This window comes from Cynocephalus volans, chromosome 4, assembly GCF_027409185.1.
Source record: "Cynocephalus volans isolate mCynVol1 chromosome 4, mCynVol1.pri, whole genome shotgun sequence".
Taxonomy (NCBI): domain Eukaryota; kingdom Metazoa; phylum Chordata; class Mammalia; order Dermoptera; family Cynocephalidae; genus Cynocephalus; species Cynocephalus volans.
In genome coordinates, this window is record NC_084463.1 from 19,247,924 (window position 1) to 19,273,350 (window position 25,427).

The 25,427-nt window shown below is 45.3% G+C and overlaps 1 protein-coding gene across 3 annotated transcripts in view; it reads left to right on the top strand.

The window, feature by feature from the left end:
- The window catches only part of GRAMD1B (GRAM domain containing 1B), a 159,251-nt gene that overhangs the window by 69,440 nt on the left and 64,384 nt on the right, over positions 1 to 25,427 (top strand). Inside the window, exon 1 of one of the 3 annotated variants that reach the window (XM_063092745.1) lies at positions 12,134 to 12,201. The exons of the other annotated variants lie outside the window; for them this stretch is intronic. The gene's annotated coding sequence lies outside the window, so the exon portion shown is untranslated. Of the gene's footprint in view, positions 1 to 12,133; positions 12,202 to 25,427 lie in introns of those variants that run through there. 3 annotated transcript variants of the gene reach the window in all.

Here is a 25,427-nt window from a genome sequence, read left to right on the forward strand (position 1 = left end):
CAAGCCCTTCTAGTCTCAGTGGGGATAAAGAGCTGAGCTGGATGCATGACTTACCTTCTAAAAAGAGGAAGACAGGTAATAAGTAATTACAGATATGATGACTGTTACCAGTTTTTTAAGAGTATCAAGTTAGTGGGTCAAGTATAAATGATGTGCATACAATGCATGGATGTCTGTTGATTGTTTGAGGGTAAGTTTCAGGGTAAAGGTTTATTATGGTTCAGTTGAAGGTTGCTATTTCATAATTAATCTCCTCTTTGTTTGTTCTCACCCATCCGTATTACTGACCCAGATAGTAATGCAGGGAAGGACAAAAAAGAATCACACAGTGGTAGGGGAGGGGGTTGATGGTGCTGGAATTCCTGGGCCCCAGCCTGGAGGATTTTATGTAGGAGGAGCTGCTTCCCCCTTTTCAATGAGTTACATGTTCCAGCTAAAGTTTAAAATCCCAGTCCTTCTCCTCATTTGGTGCTGTGCCTGGTCTGAATCTTCTTGGAGCCCTGTATGTATTGGTGGTAAAATGTTGCTTAAATCCTAAACCAGCCCTTTGTGGCCACTTTATTTTATTTATTTATTTATTTTTAAAGATGACGGGTAAGGGGATCTCAACCCTTGGTTTGGTGTTGTCAGCACCACGCTCAGCCAGTGAGCAAACCTGCCATCCCTATATAGGATCCGAACCCGTGGCCTCTGTGTTATCAGCACCACACTCTCCCGAGTGAGCCACGGACCGGCCCGTGGCCACTTTAAAAGGCTCTCTGGCCCCCGGTGACTGAAGGCAATGCCACCAGAAGTTGCTGCTCAGCAAGCGCCCCAGGAGTCTGGGCAATTTCCCCAGCAGGGGCAGAGAACTGTGTGTTCTGTGTGCTGTGAACTGCTTGGGAGCTCAGCTCGCCTCGCTGGGGAGAGGGTGAGGGTTCTATTTAAGGAGGTCTTGTGCGGCCCTCCTTAGGACACCTAGGCAGTCACCATGGGACCTCTCAGGTCTGCTCATTCAGGAGAGGTCTGCGAGGTTTGCGGAGGAGCCGGGGTCAGGGTTCCCCGCCCCGGCAGGGGTGGGGCGTGTTAACCCTTTGGCGGATGCTAATGGAAGTGTGCCTCTTCAGATATTTCTGCCCCTCTCATCTTTCTTCCCGGCACCGCATTCCTCATGCACCCTCCGCCGGACGTTCTGTCCCTCACCGGGACAAAACATGTGCTGTGTCTTTAAATGGGCGGAAGTGGCTGGCAGTGCTTTGCTTGGGTACTGCATTGATTAGGAGATTATATGGAGCTGCGGGAGCTGCCGCCTGGGGGAAGAGAGGTGCAGGTTCTGCTCTCCTCCTCCTGGGCTCTCCTTGGCTTCCTTCCCTAGGGCTGCTCAGAGCCGGTACGAGGTGAAGGTGGCTGGGTGGCCGGGAAGCCCACCTGCTGACGGCAACTCCAGGGCTTGTTTCGTGCAGCCTTGCCGGCACTACCCATCCTCATCAGAAACTGGCAGCGGCAGCGACAGCGACAGCTCAGGCGGGCACCTGCGGCCCGGGGCCGGATTGCAGAAGCTGTCCCTCGCCTGGGAGCCCAGCTTTCACTGGGAGAGGGGGAGAGGGCAGCAGCGGCCGTTCTTCTGGCTCTCTCCTTTTCTCTCTCTCTCTCCCCTTTCTCTGTCTGTGTTCAAGTCACGTTACATGGGATTCTGTTCTTTGGGGACTTCGTCATCTTTTCCAATATGTCCTGGGACCTCTGGAGCTGGAACGGGGATGCTAAGGACACGGTCAGTGGATTATCGTGACTGTACTAATGAAAGGATTCAAGCTCTCCTGGTAAGTAGAGGAGGGATCAGGAACCTTCCTCTTCCGTCTTTCTTTGACCCTGTGCTCACCCAGCACCCCCAAGAGGTCTCCTTCAGAGAGGCCCTGCTCCCTAGACTGGCATCAAGCGGTTAAGATGAGGACTACACACTCTACAAAGTTAGGGTGCGCCGGCAGCTTCTGCACTGCTGCAGTATTTTCTGTCAGCATCTTCCTCCACAGCAGGGGTTTTGTGGAAGTTGGGGGGCTGTGTAGAGAAACTGCAACTGAAAAGATTCTTCAACTTTGAGGGGTGTGAGGGGTTATATGCACGGAGGGAACTTTATAAAGCCCCCTTTCACACGGTCTTGTTCGTCTGCACTGGGCTAGGGGTGCAATTGTACTCTCTGTACCCCTGATCACCTGGGGGGCTTGTGGAGCCTCTCTCTAATCAGCTCCTTAGGGCACGCTCACCTGCAGGCAGTCTCTGACCCCTCAGAGGCATCTCTCTGAGGAGGGTAATGAGGGGCCAGGCTACATCTTCTAGGATGCCTGGTGTCCAAAGGACAGTGGACTGCCCCCTACTCCCAACACAGGCACACACCTTGGGGCTTTGCAAGTGCCTCTGCCTGGGCTTAGTATTGGGACATTAAAGACACCTCTTGCTTGGGGTGTGGCGGTGTGTATTCTAGCTGCAGAAGGAGTCAGAACGTTTTTACCTTCCACTTAAAAAATAAAACCCTTACCTCTCCCTCTTCTCCTTTGAGCCACTGAGGATCAGATGGGTGATTGAATTAGCTTCTTATCTGGATGAGAAACTGCAGATTTTGCTTGGGAAACTTTGCCATACCAGGGACCTAGTACCTCTGCAGGGCCGCATAGCTGCTGCTTTGGAGGCCTCCTTCAGAGGAGAAAGGCTCCTTGGGGTGGGGAGGGAGCTTTTTCTCTCTGAAGAGGGTGGAAGGTAGGAGGAGAGGGAACTTGGAAGCTCTGCCTGCAGGGATGGGTCCTGCCTTCATTGCAGCTGGCAGTCCACAGTGGGCTGATGGCAGGCCATCTCTCTGGGTGGGAGGTTGACTTTAAGAGTCGAGTCTGGGTATCCAGCAGTTTAAGGCATTGTTGTCCTAGTCTGGCTCTAGGCCACATCTTGCCTTCCAGAAACCCCTATCCTAGATTAAACCCTGACAGAATCAGTCTAGCCCAGCCCTCCTCCTCTAGGCAAGAGGTCCTTTAGTAGGTCTTGAAAAGGCACTTTGCAGAATGCAAAGGGAGGAGCTTGGTTCCTGCAAGTAAGAGCTGTGAGGCCCTGAGAGGTAGAGAGCATCAGTCACCACCCAGCCTGGAGTTCCTCTATGTTTAGGCCTTCTGCTGAAGGCTCTCCTCTGAGTTTAAGAAAGGGTGGTAGAGGCACTTTGGTGCCATCCATGCCCTTGGGGCCAGGTACCCTGTTCCTTCTGGGTTGTAAGCTATAACCAGAATCTGTTGTCACCGGAGATTCCAGGCCCAGATCAGCAGCCAGAGCTGCCCTTTTATTCCTCAGTAGAGCCAAGCTGGGTCTGCAGCTTGGATGAGGCCTCCAAGGAAAGCCAAGGCACTGCTGGGAGAGCAGGGGCCCTGGGCCCTTCATCAGAAATCACTCAGCATCCTTCTGCGCCCCTGCTGTCAGCACACGCAGCTTGGGACTGAGGGGTAACTTGGCTGTCATTCAGGATGAGACATTAATGCAGAGCACTTCTTGGCTCAGCTGAGGTTGGTCTCTCAGGGACATGCAGAAATGTTTGCTTTTAAAGTCTGCCTTGAGTATCTCTTGATGCATATCAAGGAGAGCAGTGGTAAGCTGGGAACTATAATTGGGCCTAACCTTGTCTTCAGCAGAATAAAATTTTACAAGGACAGGAATATTTTGTCATTTATATTTGCCTGGTTACTGTTATATCCTGTGATCCACTATCTCATTAAGTACAGATGTATTTGTCCATTTTGGCTGAGGGACCAAACCTTGTAGTTGTGTTGTGGATGCTTTGGTTTAAAATGCTGCTCGCTTTGGTGGTATCCCATGTCAGGATACTCCCTGCTCTCCCAACAGGGTGACTCGGTAGAAGCAAGATGACCAAATATATTGGCTGCCTTGTTCTGAATGGCACTGTCTGCATATGGAAGAATATGGAGTTAATTAACATTTTAATGTTTGAACCATTTCTAGAAACATTTCTGGAAGGTGTACTATGTGTTGGTGATAAAAATAATGATGGTAATGCTAATAATAAGAAGAGTAATGGCAACTAACATTTATTGATACTTACTATGTGTCAAGCACCGTATTAAGTACTTTACATGTATTAACTTACATGAGGCTTACAGCATTATGATTAAGATCCCTATTTTACAGATGGGGAAACTGAGACACAAAGAGGTTAAGTGGCTTGCGTGGGGGCATGCAGATAGGAACCAGGCTGTGGATTTGCAGCTAAGTAATTTCCCCCAGTGATTCACCTGTTTTTGGTTACTCTTCTATGGTGTACTTTCCCTCTATGTAATGCCGTACTATATACTGGCTTTTTTCCTACTCTGCTCTTGGCCTTATATTCATTACACCAGTTAATTGGACTTTTAAAAATGTGTGGAAATGCTTTATCTCATTTGATTCTTACTATAACCTTGTGAAGTGGCTGGTATCTCCATTTTAGAGCTAGGGAAACTGAGATGCAAAGTGGTAAAGTGTTATGATTGAATTCATGTAACTCATTTGTGAAAAAGCCAGTTTGAAAACTCTTATTGCTTGACCATTATTTCAGTTTGGGGACTCCCACTGCAACAGCAAGGTGTGTCTGTGCCAGGCCTGCTTTCCCAGAGAGCAGGCTCAACGTCTATACATTCATATATTCATCCATCCCTTCATTCTACAAAGGTGGATCAAGTATTTATTATTTTTGCAGCCTCATGCCTAGGCATTTTGGGTGTTAAAAAAATGTAAAGGACATTCCTTTGGCCTTCCAGGGACTGGTAGCCTCACTGATGGAATGAGGCTACACGTGCACACATACACTCGAGTCAGTAAGTGCTAGGGGATTGATAAGTGCAGTGGACAACAAGCATTCTAGAAACTTGTTTCAGCTGGTGTGGCAGAGAAGGCTTCTTGGGGTAATTTGTATGTGGAGGAGTTCAAAGGCTGGACAATTATATAAATACAGGCTGTACTTTGCACAGCACTTAAACTGTACCTCATGAAGTTACAAGCTTATCCCAGGGGACTCTTTAGGATGAAGATAACCATGTCTGTGATTGACAAGTGGCTGGACTGTGAGATAGAAATCTCTGACCTCTCCCTCATTAGAGCAGGGGCCTTAGGCTGTCTCAAAAGATGATTCTGTGATTCTTTCTGCTGGTAATGTGGTGAGCAAGGTTAAGGGCAGCGGTGGAGGAGGCTGAAAGAGAAGGTGGCACAGGTGGACAGAGAGGGCTGTGGCCAAAGCAGAACTGTGAGTCAGATAGCAATTTGGAAGTCAAATACTTTTCTTTTCATTCTTTTTTTTTTTTTTTAAATAAAGAACAATTCACCAATCTTAGCTTCTGCATGGTTTTTTTTTTTTGGGGGGGGGTGATGTGAAGATATTCTTAATTCTTGTAGAGGTTCAGACCTTCACACACTGAGAAGGTCTTTAATTTTGTGGGGCTGCTCCCTCTCCAGATTGTTTTGGTCCCCACGGGACTCAGCAGGCTGTAGTGACATCTGTCTTGATTCTCTCTCCTCGTGTTCCTGGTCCTCACATCTGTTGGGGTTGGTGGTGCAGTCTCCACAGAGCCTGGGGGCTGTGACAGACCTTCAGGAAAGTCTGTGTGCTGGCAGAATTTGATTCTGTGAAAAAAACAGAGTTGAGAGAGAGTATAGTTGTTGACACGTAGCAGGAGAAGCATTTCTGTGGTGAGGTCTCAGTCCCCAAATGAGAGGAATGTTGAATTTCTTTTTGTAGATGAATGGGTGATGAGCAGTCCTGCTACTTTCACACTGTTTATTTAGGAAGATGAGCGCCATGTGAGAGAACCTACTCACATTCTTCCCAGGTAACTGGGGTAGAATCCATCTTTTTACACTCCATCTTTCATGAGGATTAATGGTCAGCCATATTTCATTTGATACCAAAGGTCAGTTGCCAACTGTGCTCTTTCTCTTCAAATCTGTTAACAAATGGAGCTCTGTTCCTTCCTCAGCTCTTGTCTAGACCATAGATCTATCTTTTGAGATTCTTTCTGTGAGAAGAGGAGGGAGCCCTGGATGTGGCCTCTGTACATCTCCTTTAGAGCCAGGCTTCCCAGAAGGTGAGTTTCAGTGAAGGTTGGGGTTGCGTAGTGCCTTGAGATTTTGAAGAGACGACTCCTGAATTGGAATCTTGTAACCACCTCTTGGCCTGCTGTTTAGACTTGGTAGGTGACTTCTGTTTGCCTTGGGTGGTGGTGGTTTTGAAAGTGGGATTAAATGACAGCACTGGGCCGATTAGTCAGTCTCTCAGCTTCCTTTTTACTAATGATTTAGAAAAAGGCTGCGGTCCTGATAGAGCAGGTCGCTTGTGATGTGGACTGTTGGTGCCCTTCTTCAGCCAGCAGGGGACACCGAAAACAAATCTTCACTTGAAAACATTAAATATTCATTTACAAACATCACGCAGCAGGCATACCCTCCTGTGAACAGTACAAAATTTACTTTATTATTTGGTGGGATGGGAATTAGAGTTTTCCCTTGGTCCAGTAAATCCAGAGCTCTGAGTGCTGGTCATCTAAGCATGTAAATCCCTCGAGCAGGCAGGACAGCTCAGGGCAATGACCAAATCTTCTGACTCTACAGATTTCTTAAGCGGATAGGCCTTTCCTACCCAGGTTTCTACTTTGGGAAACTGTACCTGGCATGAAATAAGCAGCAAACGTGATTTGCTTTGCTTTATTGCTGCTGTCATCATTATTTAAGAAGAAAGAGGTTACTATCTTAGACTGTAAACTTATGGACGGCAGAGATCGTGACAGCATATTATGAGTATCAAGGTTCTTCAATGCTGCTGGCTCAAAACCCTTCCTCCTGGCCATTGTGAGACTTACTGTTATCAAGCTTATTGCTGGAAGAGCTAACTTAGACTTTCTAATAAGAGAACCTGAAGACAAGAACACTTCTGATTTCTTGCTCAGTTGTTCAGAAGGCGGCCCATTTGTTCCCTAAATGAGTTGTTAAGGTGAAGGGATATGATAAACTAGGTATTGCTAGATGTTTTTATGTTTATCCATCTTTAATGCTATTCTTTGGTTTATGTTTGCAGAATGATGTGGAATTAAACTGGATAGGCTAGGTCGTACCATGATAACAACCCCCCATAGGTGAACTCATCCTAAGTTTCTCTCTTGATCACTCCAAGTCCCCTCAGCCTCTGGATACTCTCCCGGGAAGCCACCCTTCATGTGGTAGTTTGGGGAGCCAGACTGTAGAATCTCGTGGCACCTCCTCAGTGGGGAAGAGAGCATGGCTCTTAAATGCTCCTCCCTGGAAGTGAATACACTGTCCTTGTACTTACTGCACCTTGGTCACAAGTAGTCACATGGCCCTGCCTGACTGCAGGAAAGCTGGGAAATGTGGGCTTCTGAATTCAGGAAGAGGGGCACCTGGAAGTCCTGGTGAGCACCATTGATGCACAGCACAGCTGCTTTTTTTGGAAGTGTGGGCATGGGCTCACGCCTCTCCTGAAGACCTTCCTGCCCATAGAATAAAGGCCTTCATTTGGGATATCATGGAAGACCTTAGACAGGGCATTGGCACTGTTGTAGCTGACAGGCCTAATTCGGCTTGCTACCTGTTTTTGTACAGCTTGTGAACTAAGAATGTTTCTTTACATTTTGAAATGGTTGAAGAAAATCAAGAGAAGGGTAACGATGTGAAAATTATATGAAATTCTATAAATTTTTATTGGAACACAGACACACCCATTTTTTTATATATTATCTGTGACTGCTTTCAGGCTACTCAGCAGAGCTGAGTAGTTGTAACAGAGACGTGTGGTCTGCAAACCTAAAACATTTATTATATGGCCCTTTACAGGAAGTTTGCTGTCCCCTAGTTTAGGCAAATAGAGATACTTTGCAATTGCAATAAAGTGGTATGTTTTTACTGGGCACTTCTTAGCTAGCAGTTCTGTTCAAGGCGCTATGATAGTAGTAGTGATGATATGAATATTAATAATAATGGCTAATACATAACTTACTCTATGACATGTATATTTTAAATGGTATCTATAAACTCAGCGATTTTTTAGCTTTGTGCTATTGTTATACAGATTTTATGAATAAACTAAGGCACAGAGAGGCTAAGTAATCTGCCCAAGTTCACACAGCTCAAAAGTGTTTGATCTGGCAGTCTGACTCCAGAGTCCATGCTCTCAAACACTGCAATTACAAAGCAACTGGAAGACAGGTCTTGGCCTATGAGAAGAGAGAAGACCGATGATACCAATGAAAAGTTTGAGAAGTATTCTAGAGTAATTTATGAAGACAGCATTTAGTGAATGAATTATAATTGCCAAAGACCTGTAAGATCAGAGAGAAGGAGCAAGTAGAAATGGGCAAAAGAAATTGCAAAGGGCTGAATGGAGGAGGTGGGATGTGGGTGGACCATTGAAGCATGGTGGAGGCCACTGAGATTTCAGGAGAGATTAATGAGTCTCTCAGGCAGGGGAGAAGCAAGAATGGGGCCACAGAAACCAAGATGCCGGCCTCTGAAAGGGAGAGAGAGAGAGAGCTGAGCAGCCTGGTCAGGACAGAAGCATGTGTGGGGACACTGCAGTAGAAGTTTAAGTGACAAAACAGTGCTCATTTATAGACAGCCTCAAATTGTCAGGCAGAGAGGCCTATGGGCTTGCTAGACCCAGCAGAGAAGGCCTCAGGCTCAGGACGACCAAAGAGCTTGGAGATGCACTTCTCAACTCAGTGGGCACAAAGCTTGGGGCCAGAGAACAGGAGTGTGTGCATAGTTTGGGAGCATTTGTGAAGAGCTTTTGAAAGTACAGTAACAATGCTTTGTGAGCTTTCCATTTTTTAAATCTCATACAACCCTCACACAAAGGTGGGATTTATCCCATTTTACAGGTGAGGAGACTGAGTCTCAAAGAGAGCGAAGTGACTGACCCAAGACCACATAGTAAAATGACAGAACTGGGATAAAACTGAAGATGTTCAGTTCTAAAGCCTGTGCTCTCAGCCTCTGCACTCTACCTCTTGAGCAAATGAAGAGCTTTGATCTGGTAGAGGCTGCGAGCTTTAAACTTAATTCAGAAATGGTTAGCCAAGGGGGTGGTGCCATCTTTCTGAGGGTTCTCTCTATCAGTAGACAGTGCAGTCATGTGGTTTCCCCAGTGCACTCACCCCCATGGTGAGCCATGGCCCTTTTCAAGCTGTCCTGGTGGCTGTCACTTCAGGGCTAGGTCAGGAATTATTTAAGAACATTTAAAAAAATTCGCGAACTGTATCATGCATACAAAATGTATATAATGTGTCCACACAGCTTAAAGAAAAATGATTAAACAAATGCCTGTTCACTGTCCAGTTAAGCAATAGAACATTACCTTCACCTGTGAAGCCATTCTTTTTTTTTTTTTTTTTAAGATTTATGACAATATTCAAAGTCTGGGAGGACAAGCCCCAGAGAATGCAAATCCTGGGAGGTGAGTGCTGGTGGGTTCCTGAGTCTGGGCGTGAGACTGTCCCACTTAGGGGAGGTAGGTTGTCCTTCTCAGTGGCAGCTCTTTGTTGTCACCCTGACAGAGATGGCAGCTTCCTCACATGGTCCTTCATCCCATTAGCTACGTGGTGGCCCCTAGAGGCAGATGCAGATGGTCCTGCTGCCTGTGAGTTGTATGATTATGGGCAAGTTCCTTCTTCGAGCCTTGACTCTCATATCTAAAAAGTGGGGCTAATCACAGGTACCTCGGAGGGGTACACAATCCTGTTGAAAGGATTGTGGGGATTAAATGAGATAATTCGTGTTAATGCACTTAGGAAGGGGCCTGGCACATTGTGAAATCTTTATTGTTCTAGGTTTGGCATTGGACCAGGAAAGTGTGGTTACACTCCTCACCTTCCACATACTTAAAATCCACTGTTGCTTCCCAAGCCCCTCATAGACCCAGAGAACTCTGATCATTCTTTCCTGTAGTAGCCTCCTTAGGACACAAGACCACTCTCAGTCAGTTTTGCTGTTCCTTTCAAGTACACAACCTCCCAAATCATGTGTTTTAGTCTGTTCGCTGGAACTCAGTGTCTCCTGTCCCACATGGGAATGGTCACCTGACCACTTCACTGGAGGCTGGAACTTGTTCTGCCACTCACTAGGAGAGTGCCCTTGGGCAAGGCACTGAGACCCTCACCTCTAAAATGATAGGCAAGATTAGAGCAGCAGATTTGATCTCTTTTGGACTCTCATGCACTTCAGGCTAAGGACTTTGGAGTGCAAGACCCCTAATATTCTTCCCAGGTTCTCACTGGATTCTCTCTGTCCTCTCTTTAATTCATTCATTCGTTTGTTTACTCAATCAGCATTTCCTGAGCACCCGCTGGGCTAGGTGGTAGGGGTAAAAAGATAAGTAAGAACTGGTTCTTGCCCTAGATGGGTGCCTACTGTAGTGGGGGAAGCCAGACCTGGACCCCTCTTTTAGGTAGTGTCTTAACAGGAAAATTCCACTGGAGGGACTCAGATGCCTCTCCTGCTGTAGTGCAAATAGATTTATCTTTCAGTTCAGATCTTTTTTTGGACCCTTTTCTCCTGAGACTGGGAGCCTCTTTGTTTCATAACAGCTTTCCTGCAGCGACTTCAACTTTTTATCCTTGCTGAATGGTCATAGTTTACATCTGGGGGCATTATAACACAACATGCAAACCTCTTTTGTTTTTCAAAGGCTTAACTTGACAAACCTCAGGATGCAAATTTTAGGAACTGACCATTGGGCTTTTGAAGGTGATCTGCTTGGCTGGTTACACATTATTTTCCTCAGCCTTTTTTGTGTGTGTGTGTCTAAAATGTGCCTTTTTATGCATTTATTTTGCATCTATTAACTCTGGGATATTCAAGTGATTTCTTTTAACCCTCTGATTTCAGTACCCAAGAGTATCTACTGTATGTTCTTGACGTCTTTGACTTAAACAAGCAAAATAAATTTGTTCTCTTGTGAGGCCCACTAGTAACAGGAGCCAACCATTGCCGTTTAGCTACTGAGCAGTCTGTGTAAACCATTACATTTGTAGAGGCGATGATAGCACTTGTTTTCACAAAAATCTGTACTTGAGCAGCAAGTACTCAGCACTGTAAAATGCTGAGAGTTTTGTGAGTGCCGCTGTACAGTTGGTTTCTCTAGCTTGCTGCATTCTTACTTAACTTCTTTCTCTGGCTAAATTCTCCTAAATACATTTTAAGGCATAGGTTAGGACCACTTCTGAGCTGATCACTACTGCTAAATATAATCAACAATTGTCATCACCAGTCACAAGGTATGCTTAGCCACCATTGCCAGGAAAAGAACTATCAACTCCAAACGTGCACCTCTCCCTGTTTCCTCTCTCCCTGGGGTGGGCTAAGCTCCTCACATTCACTGCAAGAAAAGCAAATTTGTAATAGTCCCTCCTCCAACCTTCTCTTTACATCCTTCTCTGCCAGTCATTTACACTAGAAACTTCTGCACCTGTTTTTTTTTTTTTTTTTTTGGCAGCCTGCCAGTACAGAGATCCAAACCCTTGACCTTGGTGTTATCAGTACTGTGCTCTACCGATTAAACTAACCAGCCTGCCCCCCGCACCATTTTTATTTCTTTCTCACTCCACATGTGGTCAGTTCTGTATTTGCAATGTCTCCCTTTCCCATGACTTTTGTCACTGTCCTAATTCATAACCTTTTAGTGCCTTGCTTGGCATGTTACAACAGCCACTTGACTGATGCTTTTTTTAAATAGCTTTATTGTGATATAATTCACATATCATATAATTCACTAATTTAAAGTATACAGTTCAGTGGTTTTCAGTATATTCATAGATATTTGCAACCATCAATACAGTCAACTTTAGAACATTTCATCACTGCTGTGGGTTGAATGTCCCCTCAAAACTCATTGGAAACTTAATCTCCACTGTAACAGTGTTAAGAGGGTGGGAAATCCTGTTACAGTAATTGAAAGATGGGGCCTTTAAAAGGTGATTAGATTGTGAGGACTGTACCTTTGTGAGTGGATTAATCCATTGATGGTTTAATGGGTGCTCATGGGTGTGGTTCTGATGGCTTCATAAAGACAGGGACCGCGCATGTTAGCGCTCTTGCCCAACCCGTTCTCTCCTTGTGTCTCTGTAGAGAGTTCCCACCGGGAACAAGGCCTTCAGCAGATGTGTTCCCTGGACTTTGCATTTCCCAGCCTCCAAAACCGTAAGAAATAGATTTCATTTCTTATAAACTACCGAGTTGCAGGTATTCTGTTTTAAGCAACAGTAATGAACTAATACAGTCACCTGAAAAAGAAACCCCATACCCTTTAGCTAGCACCTCCTACCTGACCCCACTCCCCAGCCCAACCCTAGGCAACTACGTTTTGTCTCTAAGATTTTCCTGTTCTGGACTTCCATGTGAGTGGAATCGTATGTGTGGACTTCTGTGTCTGGCTTCTTCCACTTAGCATAATGTTTTCAGGCTTTATTCAAGTTGTAGCGTGCAACTGTACTTCATTGCTTTCTGTGGCTGAATAATCTGTTCTTTTAACTCTTGGGTCCATTTTTCACTGGGCTGTCATACAAGTTAGATTATCAACTCTTCTTCGAAACCTGAATTTGGCTCCTCGTTGCCTACAAAATACAGCTGACACCCAGGCATGGCACATAAGGCTTTCTCCAATGTGGCTCCATCCTCTCTGTCTAGCCTCCTCACCCTTTCCTTCCTTCCATAAACCTCCTATCCCAGCCACCCAACACACCCATCCTTCCCAGAGCATGGCAGGGACACTAACATCTTCAGTTATGCTTCCTCTGCCTCTGCCTGTGGAAATCCCAGTTATCCATCAAAGTGTGGCTTTCGATACCACCTCCCTGATGAAATCTTCCCAGATTTATCTCATCCCCAAGTAGGAATCAGTAAGTCCTTTTCCATTCTCTGAGTGCTTTGCTTCGATTCCCATAATCTCATTGTCTTGGATGAGATGTCATTCTGTCTTTCATAATATATTCAATCTTCTCTGAGGGTTAAGAGTTATCCTCATTTTTGTTTTAGTTTCTCGTTGTACTTTCCACAAGGCATTACACATAGCTGGTGTTCAAAAAATATTTGTTCAATAATTGACGGCACTTTTGCATTTGTAGTTCTGTGTGCTTTTCACATTTCCTTTACAGATGTCTCCTTTTGAAAAGCAGAAGTAAAGGACAGTTTGAAGAAAAAGTTATCAGTGTTGCTATCACAGTTTGTTTGCGTGTTTGTTGTTTTTGCCACACCAGTTATCCATGGGCACTGGAGAAAAATTTTTAAATGTAAAGAGTCAAATGAAAAAGAAATCAGTCATGCTATGTCCCCCAAAGATAATTGCTAGCATTTTGGTTCTTATCTTTCATGCTGTTTTTTCTATGTATATTATAGGTAGGTTTGTAAGTCATTCTATGTACTGTTCTGATAATTAACAATATCTGTTCTCTCTATAACAACAAATATTGATTTTCATAATTACCTTAAGGGAAGCATTGCAAGTATGTATCACTTATCTTCTATCTGTCTGATCAACTCGTAGTTGACATTTAGGTTATTTTCAATTTTTCAATTTAAAGATAATGTCACGGTCAAGGTTCGGATCCTGATACCAGCCAGCCACCAAAAAAAAAAAAAAAAAAAAAAAGAAAGAAAAATGTGAAGACCAACATTCTTCAGATAAAAACCTACAAGCCAGATTTCTGGGTCAGTCTTTTGATTCATAGTCCAAAATGCCCTTCAGAAAGGTTGTCCCAATTTAAATGCCCGCCGGCCGGTTCCAAGAGCCCTTGCTTCCTGCCCTGTACTGGCCTTCATCGGCATGACCATTCTTTTTAGTCTTTGCCAATCTGATATTCCAAAAGTGGTATCTCAGAATTTCACTAATCATATTTCTTTGATCACTGGTGACATGTTTTTAATTTCCTTCGTACTCATTTATATTTCTTCTGTGAATTGCCTTTTTTATCCTTTGCCTCCTTTCCTGTTGGCATGTTTGTCTTTTCCATTGCTCAGAACTCTTTTGCATAATAAAGATATTAACCTTTAGTCATGCATGTTGCAAGTGTTTTCTCAGAGTTTCCTTTGTCTTTTAACTTTACACTGATTTTCAGCACATAGAAGTTTGCTGGTTTGTTTGAATGTGATAACGTCAACCCTCTTTTCCTTTATGGCTTCTGTGTTTGAAATTATTCACAGAAAGTTGCTCCTGAACCTTAAGAGTACACGTATTCCCCTATGCTTTATTTCAGTCCTTCTGTAATTTCGTTTTTCAAATGTAACACGTTAGCCCATTTTGATATAAAATTGGGTCTATTTTAATAAAACTTAGGTGAGTGATTCTTCAGTCATGGGACTAGAAGGGACTATGACAGTTGTGCCTGTTTTGCTAGCATCAGGTTCCAGGCAGATGAGTACCTGTTTTCCAGAGTGTGGTGCTCAGCCCCTTCCCATCAGTCACCCGCATTTTCCATCAGCCCTTCTAAAATCACCTATTTTATTGTGTGCCAGCTATATGTTTGTAATGCCTTTCTCAGTAGGTTGTTTTGGGGATGAAGTAAGTTTGCAAGTGAGATATATGGCAGTCAATAGCACATTGGTTGGCACATGAACATCCCATGTGTTTCATTGGATGAGTAAGGGAATGAGTGGATGTTGGCGTGAACAGTGATGGCAGGTCCCTGAGGATAGTGTAAGACACCAGCAGCTCGTCCACTGAAGCAGGACTGTGGCCAGACAATAGTCTATGGAGAGCACTCATCAATTCCAGGGTCCCACAGGCACTCATAGACCACAGGAAAAGTACAGAAGCAAGTGTGAAACATACTGAAGAATTCCAAGGATGCCGGAGAGATTGAGCCCTGGGGGAGTTTATCAGGGAAGTCTTCCTGGGAAAGATGCTTTGGGAACAGAGCTTTGAAAGGAAGCTGGGACCAAGCAGGGTGGAATGAGATCATTCTTTGCAGAGGGAATGATGTAAGCAAGCAGATTGTTTTGTTTGTTTGTTTGTTTGTTTGTTTGTTTGAAATAGTGAAGTGGTTTTTTTTTTTTTTTCTTTTCTTTCCCCCTCCTTTGCTTTTGATCTTACTATTCCCTCATTCTCAGCTTTTCTTTCTTTCTTTCTTTTTTTTTTTTTTTTAAAAGATGACTGGTAAGGGGATCTTAACCCTTGACTTGGTGGTGTCAGCACCACGCTCTCCCAAGTGAGCCAACCGGCCATCCCTATATAGGGGTCCAAACCCATGGCCTTGGTATTATCAGCACCACACTCTCCCAAGTGAGCCACGGGCCAGCCCTCTCAGCTTTTCTTAAACTTCCTGCTTTTACTGCCCTTTAGAAATTGTCACGATGAAAGTTGTTAGAACAGTTGAGAAAGTTATTTCTCAGTGCTTGAGCTCTTGGGTGGGAAGACACCAGGGAGCAGGAAACAAGTATCTCTCAGAGATGCCTCATGAGAGACTGCAGTTATGGCAGCCTCTCTGCAGACCCTCCAACTCTGTATTCAAGGCGGAGGTGAAATGTTTGTTTTCTAAGGTTTACTTGAAGCATAGTAGGCATCCCTTATTTAAATGAATCAGTAAAAATATGCATGGATTCTCTGAGATGTGCAGATGTTCAGGAAGCCAATGAAGAATGCGCTTGAAGGATCCCAACTCCCTGTGGCCTGGGAAGCTGGCTGGGAGATGAACATTTTGCTTTGAAAGATGCTGAGGTGGACACCTGGAGGGGTGGCCACTCAACCCTCAATAAGCAGACCCTTGCAAGTCTGCTCAAGGAGGAGACCCTGCCCCCTGGGAGCTCCCAGTGACACAGAAGAACCAGAAAAAGAAACCCTTGAAGTAGAGAGAGATACCAAGCAAACTCTGCACTTAGACGCTGAAGAAACCACATGAAGAAGTCATTGCAGTTGGCTGCTGTTAGTCAGAAACTCTTCTTGAAAGTCAAGTAATTGGGTAAAATACTTGCAGTCCCAAGGTAGATGAGCTTCTGCCTCCAGATGTTTTACCCCATCTCTCATAAGGATTCACCATTTCCTCCACTAATGCCATCCTTTGTTGCAGGGGTCAGCAAACGTCAGCTTGCTGCCTGTTTTTGTAAATTTTTATTGAGTCAGCCACATTCTTTCATTTACATGTTGTCTATGGCTGCTTTCACCCTGTAACAACAGAGTTCAGTAATAATGGCAGAGACTGTATGGTCTGCAAAGCCAAAATACTGGCCCTTTACAGAACAAGTTTGCCGACCCCTGCTTTACATTATCAGTGGATGGCTAATTTTGAGTCGCTTTTTCATGAGAATCATGGTTTGCACTGGCCCATGTACCTTTCTTAATGAGTGCTCCCTTTCCTCATGGCACTTGTTTGCAAGATGATTTACTGAAACTGGGGATGTGGTCTGGGATTTAGGTCTCTTGATGACATACTCTGACCATCTGAGCTGTCCGCAAGACCCACATAGCATGGCTAGTTCCCTAATAATAGACATTAGTTTCTAGTATTTATTTATTGCTCAATGTATGCCTATAGTATAGAGAAGCTGAGGCTCAGGGAAATTAGGACAGGTGCCCAAGGTCACATAAAGTGGCAGGATTTGAACCCAGTGTGTAGGATAAAAGCCTTTGCCCTGACCTCACCCCTGCATTTGCTGCTGTGCCCCCCACCCACCCTTTCTTCCCAAACTCCTTTCCACCCCTTTTCCATCCTCTTTGTGATTTCTGGATCAATCATCAGTCAGCCTTTGCTCTTCAGGTTGAAATATTATGTTTCTCTTGGAGCCCCCATTCCTTGGCCAGTTTTCTCTTGGCCCCCTACCCCTCCTGCAGACATCGTTTTGACCCTGCCCTCCAAGCCTCAGTTCCTTGCTAACTCTCCCTGGGAGAAGGATTTTGAGAAGCATGTGAGCTCCTGAGTTCCCTCCATATGGCAGTTCCTGGGGAACCAGCTGGAAGGGGGAGCACAGCCCAGGGCCCTGGGGCCCCAAAGTGGGAAAAAGGCAGCTGCTGGGCAGGCTGAGCTGGCATCTCTGACCTTTATGGAGAGAGGGCGTCCTTAAAGGGACAGCAAGATCTTTTCTTCACTGGTGGCTGACTGCCAGTTCAGATGCCAGGGATTTGAAGAGGCCATTGTTCTGGCAGTGGGAGACAGGGGCGCAGGCCACCCAGTGTCTTTTTCTTTTGCTCTTACCAACCGTGTGTCCCCCTCTGATGTGCGGTGTGTCAAGTGTGGAGGGATGGTGAGCTGTCCTCGGTCACACACTGTCCCCTGCTCCCCCACCATCTGAAGGCAGCTTTCTCACCAAGACTAAAGAATGTAATAGCTCTCACACAGCCTCCAGCTCCCCTGCCCCAGGCAGCCACTCCAGGGGAGAAGGAATGGTCTCTTAAGACTCCTGTAGGTGCCCCACTGAGTTGTTCCCTTGCCCCAGGTGAGTGGGCTGAAGTGGTAGAACTCCAAGTGCCTTTTCTCCAGGTGCCTGGTCAGCTCCACCTGCACTAGCACCTCCTGAGGTGCTTGTTAAAAGTACAGATTCTGGGTTCCAATTCCAGAACTCCTGGGCCCCAGGACTCTGAATATCAATAAGCACACCAGAGTTTGAGAACCACTGACTTGATGATTCCCAAGCCTGTCCACTCATCAGGATCGTGTGGGGACCTAGTGAGTCAGAATATCTGTGTGGGGCCCATGAATTTAAGCACGGTGGCTTCTCTTTCGTGGCTAAGAGCAGGTACCCTGGAGCCAGCCTGCTGGGTCTGAATCCTGGCCCCATCAGCTACTATCTGTATGACCTTAGGTAAGTTTCCCAACCAATCTGAGCCTCTGTTTTCTCACCTGTAAAACAGGGATAATGATAGTACCTGCTGTATAGGGTTGTCATGAGAGTTAAAGGAGTTGATATTTATAAGGTTCTTGGAACAAAACTGGCACATTAATGGAGGACTACATAAATTTTTATGAAATCTCTCTCTCTCTCTCTCTCTCTCTCTCTCTCCCCCTCTCTCCCTCTCTCCCTCTCTCCCTCTCTCCCTCTCTCCCTCCCTCTCTCCCTCCCTCCTCCTCCCTCCCTCCCTCTCTCCCTCCCTCCCTCTCTCCCCCTCCACACCCACCCCAGTGTCTCTCTCTTTTTAGTAAACTGATCATCCAGGTTGGAGATCATGATTTGAATAATTTTTTAGCAGCAGGATCCCCTGGCTAAGCTGGCTTTGGGAAGGGAAGCCTTATATGCTTTAGTAAATGACCAGCAATTCTCTGGTCATCGGAGCCCAATCCAATCCTCAGCTCAGTCTGCATGACTTGTCCTGCAAAGGTGGCCCTACTGCTTGACCTCCCTGCCTCTCAGTCTATAGAGTCAGGAGGAAAAGCCCTCCCTGTTTTCCACCTCTAGGCGATTTGGACAGCATTGGAAAGGCTGCCACAGGAAGGCGTAGAAGCCACATCTGTAAGGCTGACTGACCTCCTCGGAGGGAATCGAAGGAAGAGAAAACAAGCTGTAGGCCAGAAATAACTAGACATAAACATAAGGTATTATAATTACTGTGCACACCCAACACAACCCCTGACTTAAGTTTAACCCTCTGCACAGTCTTCCTGCCTCAGGGAAGGAGGACGGACAGCAGTGTCTGTGGGGGCTCGAGCGGGGGAGGAACCAAGGGTACGAGGGTAGCATTACCCCCAGGAGCACTGCTGGGCCAAGATGGGCTTCACAGTTCAGCATGCATCCAAGTTTTTATTATAACTTCTTGGTTTTTCTCAACCATTACTTTTCTGAAAATGATCCTGTTGGACTACATTTTTCCATGTCTAGTATCCAACTCAAGGCGTCTTTTTGCTCCTGTGCTCTCTAATTTCTCTTTGCATTCATGACTCAGGAGTTGCATTTGTCCAGCTGCTTATGGACATGACATGAGGTGGGAGGAGGTTGGGAGAAAGACAGCCAACCTGAGAGGATAGAGCTGTTTGGTCTCTACCTGCTCCCCACCCCCCAAAGTATTATGAAAAATAATCAAGGCTGAAAAAAGCCATTGGTCAAATAGAGAATTCTAATGCCACACATGCAGGCGGTGGTATTTTATAGATCCTGATATCAGGATTTTTGGTGAGTCAAATGCTAGGTTATTTAGAAGAAAACAAGCCAGTCCTCCAGGGCGTGTCTCATGGATGTTTTCCATCTTGATTACAAATGTCAGCATACAGGGACCCAGCTGTGGGCAGAGTTTTCCTAGCATCCACTCCCTCCCACTTGAGCATATTTTACAAGACTTCCAGGAAGCTGTACAGGGCCATTTCTGTTCTTGGTGGGGGGTTTGGATACCTTTGGCTGCTCTGAGACCCACAGTGATGGGTAGGAGCAGGACCTTGTGGACTGACATACTTTGTCAACCTGCCTTGGGAGAAGTATTTGGCTACGTGCCACCCTGCTTGTTAAGAATATTTGATTCACTCTTTTGGAGGCTAATAGAAAAGACCTCCTGGCTTTCTTTCCTCTCCTACTCCTATCGCTTTCTCTTTTGGGGAAGCTGCAGAGGAGGTAACTGCTTTAGGTGGAAACTGGACTGAGCAAGATCCACATTGGAGATTTGTGAGCCTGTGGATGCATTTCTGGCCCCCAACAATAGAGGGACCCTAACTCTACAGAAGTATCTACAGAATAGAAGCAGATGGAGATCCCTGGTGGTTTTCAGTACAAAAATCAGAAGGCTCTGTGCTCACTGGTGTCACTTCCTACTGGGCACTGTGGAACCACAAATGATGTCTCAGAGTGGGGAGATTTTGTGGAGGTCATCTGGACCAAGATGAGGATGTGAAACCAGCCTCTTGACTAGGAGCTCACCCCTACACACTAGCCTCTTGCAGTGTTTGGCTGCCTAAACTCTTAGAATGTTCCCTGTTATTTCAAACCCAGTTATGCCATCTGACACCTCCTTCTGGAGAAACAAACAAACAAAAAAGACTCTTCTTCTCTCCTTTGGCTTTCTCTCTCTTTTTCCTCCTCTCAAATATTTGATATCCTGTTTAAGTCATCCTTTCGTTAGTCTAAACATCCCTAGTTATTTCACAGTTTTGCATGGGGCAGAATTTCCAGACCTGCACTGTAGACCTTGTAGAGTGTGATGCTTTCTATGTACGCTCCCACCAGCATTACCTGTGGTGGGATTATTACATCCCTGGACTTGCCTCGGTTGATGAGGTCCAAACGTATTAGTTATTCTCACAGCCACATTGTAACTTTGGTCCATGCTGAGCTTTGTGGTCTTTGCCTGCTAGAAACTAGACTGTCACATTTGTAGAAGAAAGTTCCTTGCCAAGGGTCGGTGGCTTATTCTGCAGTATCCCTACATCAGAAGACTCCACTGTACGGCTGAATGATCAGTAGTGTGAGGACTGTGGGAAGGGAATTTAATTTTAGTTAAGCCACATTATTGATGATGTGAGAAGAGACAGGAATGGAGGGTGTGGTGCTGCTGGGATGTTATAGCATATGCCGTGGTGATTCCATGTCCCCGGCTTGTCACTTCGCTGCTTGTCCCCTTAGTCAGATTTCTTCCATTCCTATTTGTCCCCTTCTGGTCCTCATTAGGTTTGGACTGGAAGTGTCAGGCTGCCAAATGCTTTAACGAGGCTTGACTTCACCTTAAGGAAGAGAGAGTGCCTCCCGGCTGTCCAGCATGGAGGCTGGCGTTTTAGCTGTTCCTCTCCAGAGAGCAGGGAGATGCAGTGGTAGGAAGAGGGGAGACAGTAAGGTGAAGGTGATGATGTGATCAGGAGAGAGGAAGTAGGAGAGGACAGGGCTCAGCCAGGCATGGCCAGGTTGCTGGCTGTCTGCCATGGTCAGCACTGCTGCCTTGTCCTGCATCTTTCTGCGGCCACAGAGTCACCCTTTCTGATTATTCTGAGCATTTGCAAAGGTGTTGGGTGAAGAATGATCATGGACCTTTAGAGCAGGAAATGACTTAGGGGGTCATCTACACGAAGCCCTTCTTATAACAGATGGGGAAACTGAGGTGCAAAGCATGGGTGGGGTATGTTAACGGTCATACACCGATGTCATCTAGGTGTCCATACCCCAGAAAGGCGGATGCTGTCTTATAAAAGTGAGTTTTGGATTGTGTCATGTCAGAAACTCCTCTATTAGACTGAATCGCTCTCATTAAGAGACAAGTATATATTGTGTCCCTAACTGGGAGGAGGCCTGTCTTGGGACAATGGCATGAGTAGCCCAGGTGCTGCCCTTGGGGAGAATGATTGAGCAGATTACCTGCCACAGCTGAACATGTATGGGGAAAACGGATACCAAGATAAGATGTCTATAGATATGAGGTATTTACATCGCAGGTTTACCCAACAGGATCTGGCAACCTCTCAAAGCAGCTTGGGCACATCTTGCAGAAAGCCAGGTACTAGACAGCACTATCAGGAGTCCAGACCTCAGTGCCATCATTTAGACAGAGGAATCGTGGAAGTTCTCTCAGTAACTGCGTAAGAGCAGTTAAAGAGGAGCTGGGTCTGGATGCTTGAAAGTGAGCTTGGATGCTTTGCTTTCTCCCTGGGTTTTCTGTCCTGTCTGACTCCACTGGCCAATCTCCTGAGACATGTGGGCATGTGGAATGGGACAGGAGGCATCAGCAGCCTGACACACACAGGGTCCCACACTGGGGAAAGCGTCATTGCTTTGAGTAGGAATTCTTCCTGACTCATCATGATCCCCTTCCTCCCTGACCTCCACACACGCACACACATATGTGTGCACACACACACACACACACACACATTTATTCCCTTTTCTTCTTCACTAGCTGCCAGTGCAGTGGCGCAACAAGAGTGTTTTCATGATATGAGCTCTGTTAGCTGGCTGGTTCTCTCTAGTTTAAAGGAAGAATGGACTTGGGATGGAGGAAGATGGGAGAAATGGTTTTGTGGCCCAAACCTTGGGCCAGTGGCAGGGGAAGCTCAAGGTCTGTTCTTAAGTACAATATGTCAGCATCTTAACTGGGGCACCCAACAAGCAGGCTTCCCTCCTTAAGACCTTAATCCAGGCTTAAGAAGAGGTCAGTTACCTCTGCAAAGAGGTGATTTGGAGAGGGGCTTAGTGTCTCCTAATATCCTGAAGTGGGCAGTGGGGTAGATGTCATAGCATGGTCATCTGCCTGTCCCAAGGGGTCAGGACTCTAGAAATTCCAGAGTGGTGCTAAATTCCTTGAGTCTCAGATTTGGCTTTTTTTTTTTTTTCTCACTTAAACTTTAGAAATGTGGCTTGTCTAATCTATTCACACACATTCCTTGATGGTAATTAGTATATATCTTAGGTTGGAAAGAGACCCTAGAAAAGACTCAGAGACAGTTTTGCCTGCAGGAGGTTTATTGGGAAGTGCTCTTGGGAGCAAAGCTGTAAATTAGTGAAGAAATCAGGATTGGGCAGAGAGAGAAGTTAAACTTTGATGCATCTGAAAGATGCTTTGGCTAATCCCATGGAAAGCTCTGGAGCTGGGATGGCCCTGCAAAATTATCCCATGGTGAGGCAAAGGGCAGGTTTTTGTACCCTCACATGGACTAGTCATGGGATGTGGTCTGTCTTCAGGGAGGGGGCATATTTGGTGAGGCTGCTGTCTTTGATCGAGAGACTCAGTTATGACCCATCAGCAGCTATGACTCTGAGCAGCTGGAAAAATGAGTGCCTTTTTCAAGAAGGAGTAGCATGCTGAAGTAACCACTACATTCCTGTATCAGACTGGGACTCTAGGATGTTGTAGGTTGCCTTATATCTTTTCATCCTCACAGTCACCCTCTAACAGAGCAGCCGTCATCACTCTTTGACAGAGGGGACTTCTACTGAGGCAGCGCCATGCCATGTGTGGAAGATCGGAGGGTACTTAGTAGCAGACCATGTCCAGAAGTTGGTGACTCTGTAGGTGGTGGAAAAAACATTGGACTACACGGTTTATGTTATTATTTAATCCCCTTCTATGTTAAGCCTGAGATTGTGGACAAGTTAAATTACTCTAATTTGCATAATTAAAACAGATTAGATCCATGTCCACGGTTTAAAGGTCTCCAGCCTCATTTGTAGCCATCCTTCTGGGAGTTTCTTGGTTCATGGCTACCTTAGTCCATTTCTGTTGCTTATAACAGAAATACCTAGGGCTAGGTGATTTATAAGAAAACAAAATTTATTGCTTAGAGTTTTGGAGGCTGGGAAGTCCAAAGTCCAGGGAACACATCTGGTGAATGTCTTCTTTGGGGATGGCTTTACAGCAATGCAGGGTCTCACACGGCAGAAAATTGCAGAGCAGAGAGCGAGCAATAGCTCTTCATGTGTTCTCCTTTTAAAGCCCTCAGAACCATGCCCTGACCACCATTATTAATCCATTCAGTACTGCATGGTCCTACAATTGAATCACCTCTTCAAGGCCCTACCTTTCAATTACCATAATAGGATTTTCCACCCTCACCAGTTAGAGTGGGGATTTAACTTGAGTGTGGTTGGAGTGGCATCCATTCTACAGCAATGGCCTTCCTGATTGGGCAGTTATGATTGCCTAGAAAGAGGACTGCTTGCCTTAGGGTATTCTCTGTTAGGTGAGACTCTGAGTCCAGTCCTTCAGTTGCCCATCCCATCCATCATCCCTCTCCTTTTTCACTCTCATTTCTCTGTGCAGCTCCTGGGCTCCACATACACTCCAGCTACCATCTACTTCCCAGAGAATCATGACCACAGATTATTTAACTTATGCTTGTTTTGCACAGTCCCATTTTTTTCCTCCCCGGAAGTCAACTCCAGTTCTTTGCCTAGTCCTTTCCACATATGAGGCTTAATGTTCTGATCACACGTGGGGTCCTTTGCTTTCCCTCTGGGGCAGAATACTTCTAGTGCCTGCCCTCATGCGTACATTCTTGCCTGTGAATCTGCTGAGCACCCACTCTAATTCTGGAGATCTAGGAAAAGGAAGGATTTTCATTCTCTTTTCAGTGCATTTCAGATTATCGCCAAACTTACCTACATGAGGTCATCTTCTCTTTCAGAGAGTGGTTTTCAAAGCCAATGGAATTGGGTTGAATTAAAACCCAAAGATCAGGGGAAAGATAACATGGGAGGCTTTGATCATTTTAAATGTGTTGAAGTCTCTAGTTTCTGATGCGTGACATCTTGGTGTACTGAATAAACTCGTAGGTATGCTTATAATCTTGTTGCCTCAATTTTCTCTTCTGTGAAATTGGGATAATAAGATTAAATGAGATATAACCCAATGTTGCCCTTCATGAAGTACTTAGAAGAGGGCCTGGCACATAAGTTCTCAATGAGTGCCAGCTTTTATTATATGGGAAATTATACAATGAGAGGAAAAGTGTCTTGGATTCAGAAAACTATTTGGCTTCTAGAAAATGCAGATCACTAGATTCTACTTTAGTTTTTGTACTGCATTACTAGAGAATTAGGTTAAAATTGTATAGACCAACAATTCCTGAACATTGCCACACATTGCAATCACTTGTAACCCTTAAAAAGTACTGACACCTGATTCCCATCCCCAGACATTCTGACTTAATTGGTATGGAGAGCAACCTAGGCATAGGGATATATAAAAGCTTCTAAATGATTCTAAAGTGCAGCAAAGTTTGGGAGCCACTTGTATAGCTCATTCAGTGGATTTATAGTGGATCCTGGCTAAAAATCTAGAATTGATTGTTGGAAACACTTATAAAAGAAAAAGTGATAGCCAGGAGTCAACTATTCTATTTGGATAGGGTTACAAGACAATTGGGAAAGAGAGTTGGCAAGCATGGTGAAATGAAATTTAACTAATGTGTAGAAGGACCCCTAACCCCAGCAAGGTCTGTTCCCAGTGGACTAGGGGCTAGGACTTTTTGTCATGCTGGCCTGCATTTGGCCCCAGGGAAGGCTTTCATATGTAGTATTTGTTTAAACATGACAAAGATTGACCTAAAGAGGGGGGCACCTGATTTAGTGGCAGTGTTGGTTGCCATATAGTGTTGTGTTGGAGCCATCTGAATCCTCAGCCTTCTCTCCCTTCATCCTTCTGGTCATTTCTTGCTTCAGGTTTTAATTACATAGACTTCATTGCTCCTCATGTGAGAGATGCAGTATTAATGAGAAGTCTTGGGTTACATCTGGGTCAGAGGCAATCAGTATACCCATTTGGACACCCCCAACCCAGCTTCCATGGATTAGAGTCTGGGTTGGGGAACTCAGAGAAAGGGCAGAGTGGAAATCTGTGGAACATGAGTTCCACATTAATGGCTCATAGGACATGGACAATATACTGATCATTAATTCTGGAAAGAGTTATTTAATAGGGTCTCCAGAGTACCTGATGGCCAGAGCATACCAACTCTTACACTACAAGAACTGACTGAAAAGACCTTTAATGACCCCTTATCATTTTTTGAATTCTTTGGACATAAGTGGATCTCTGT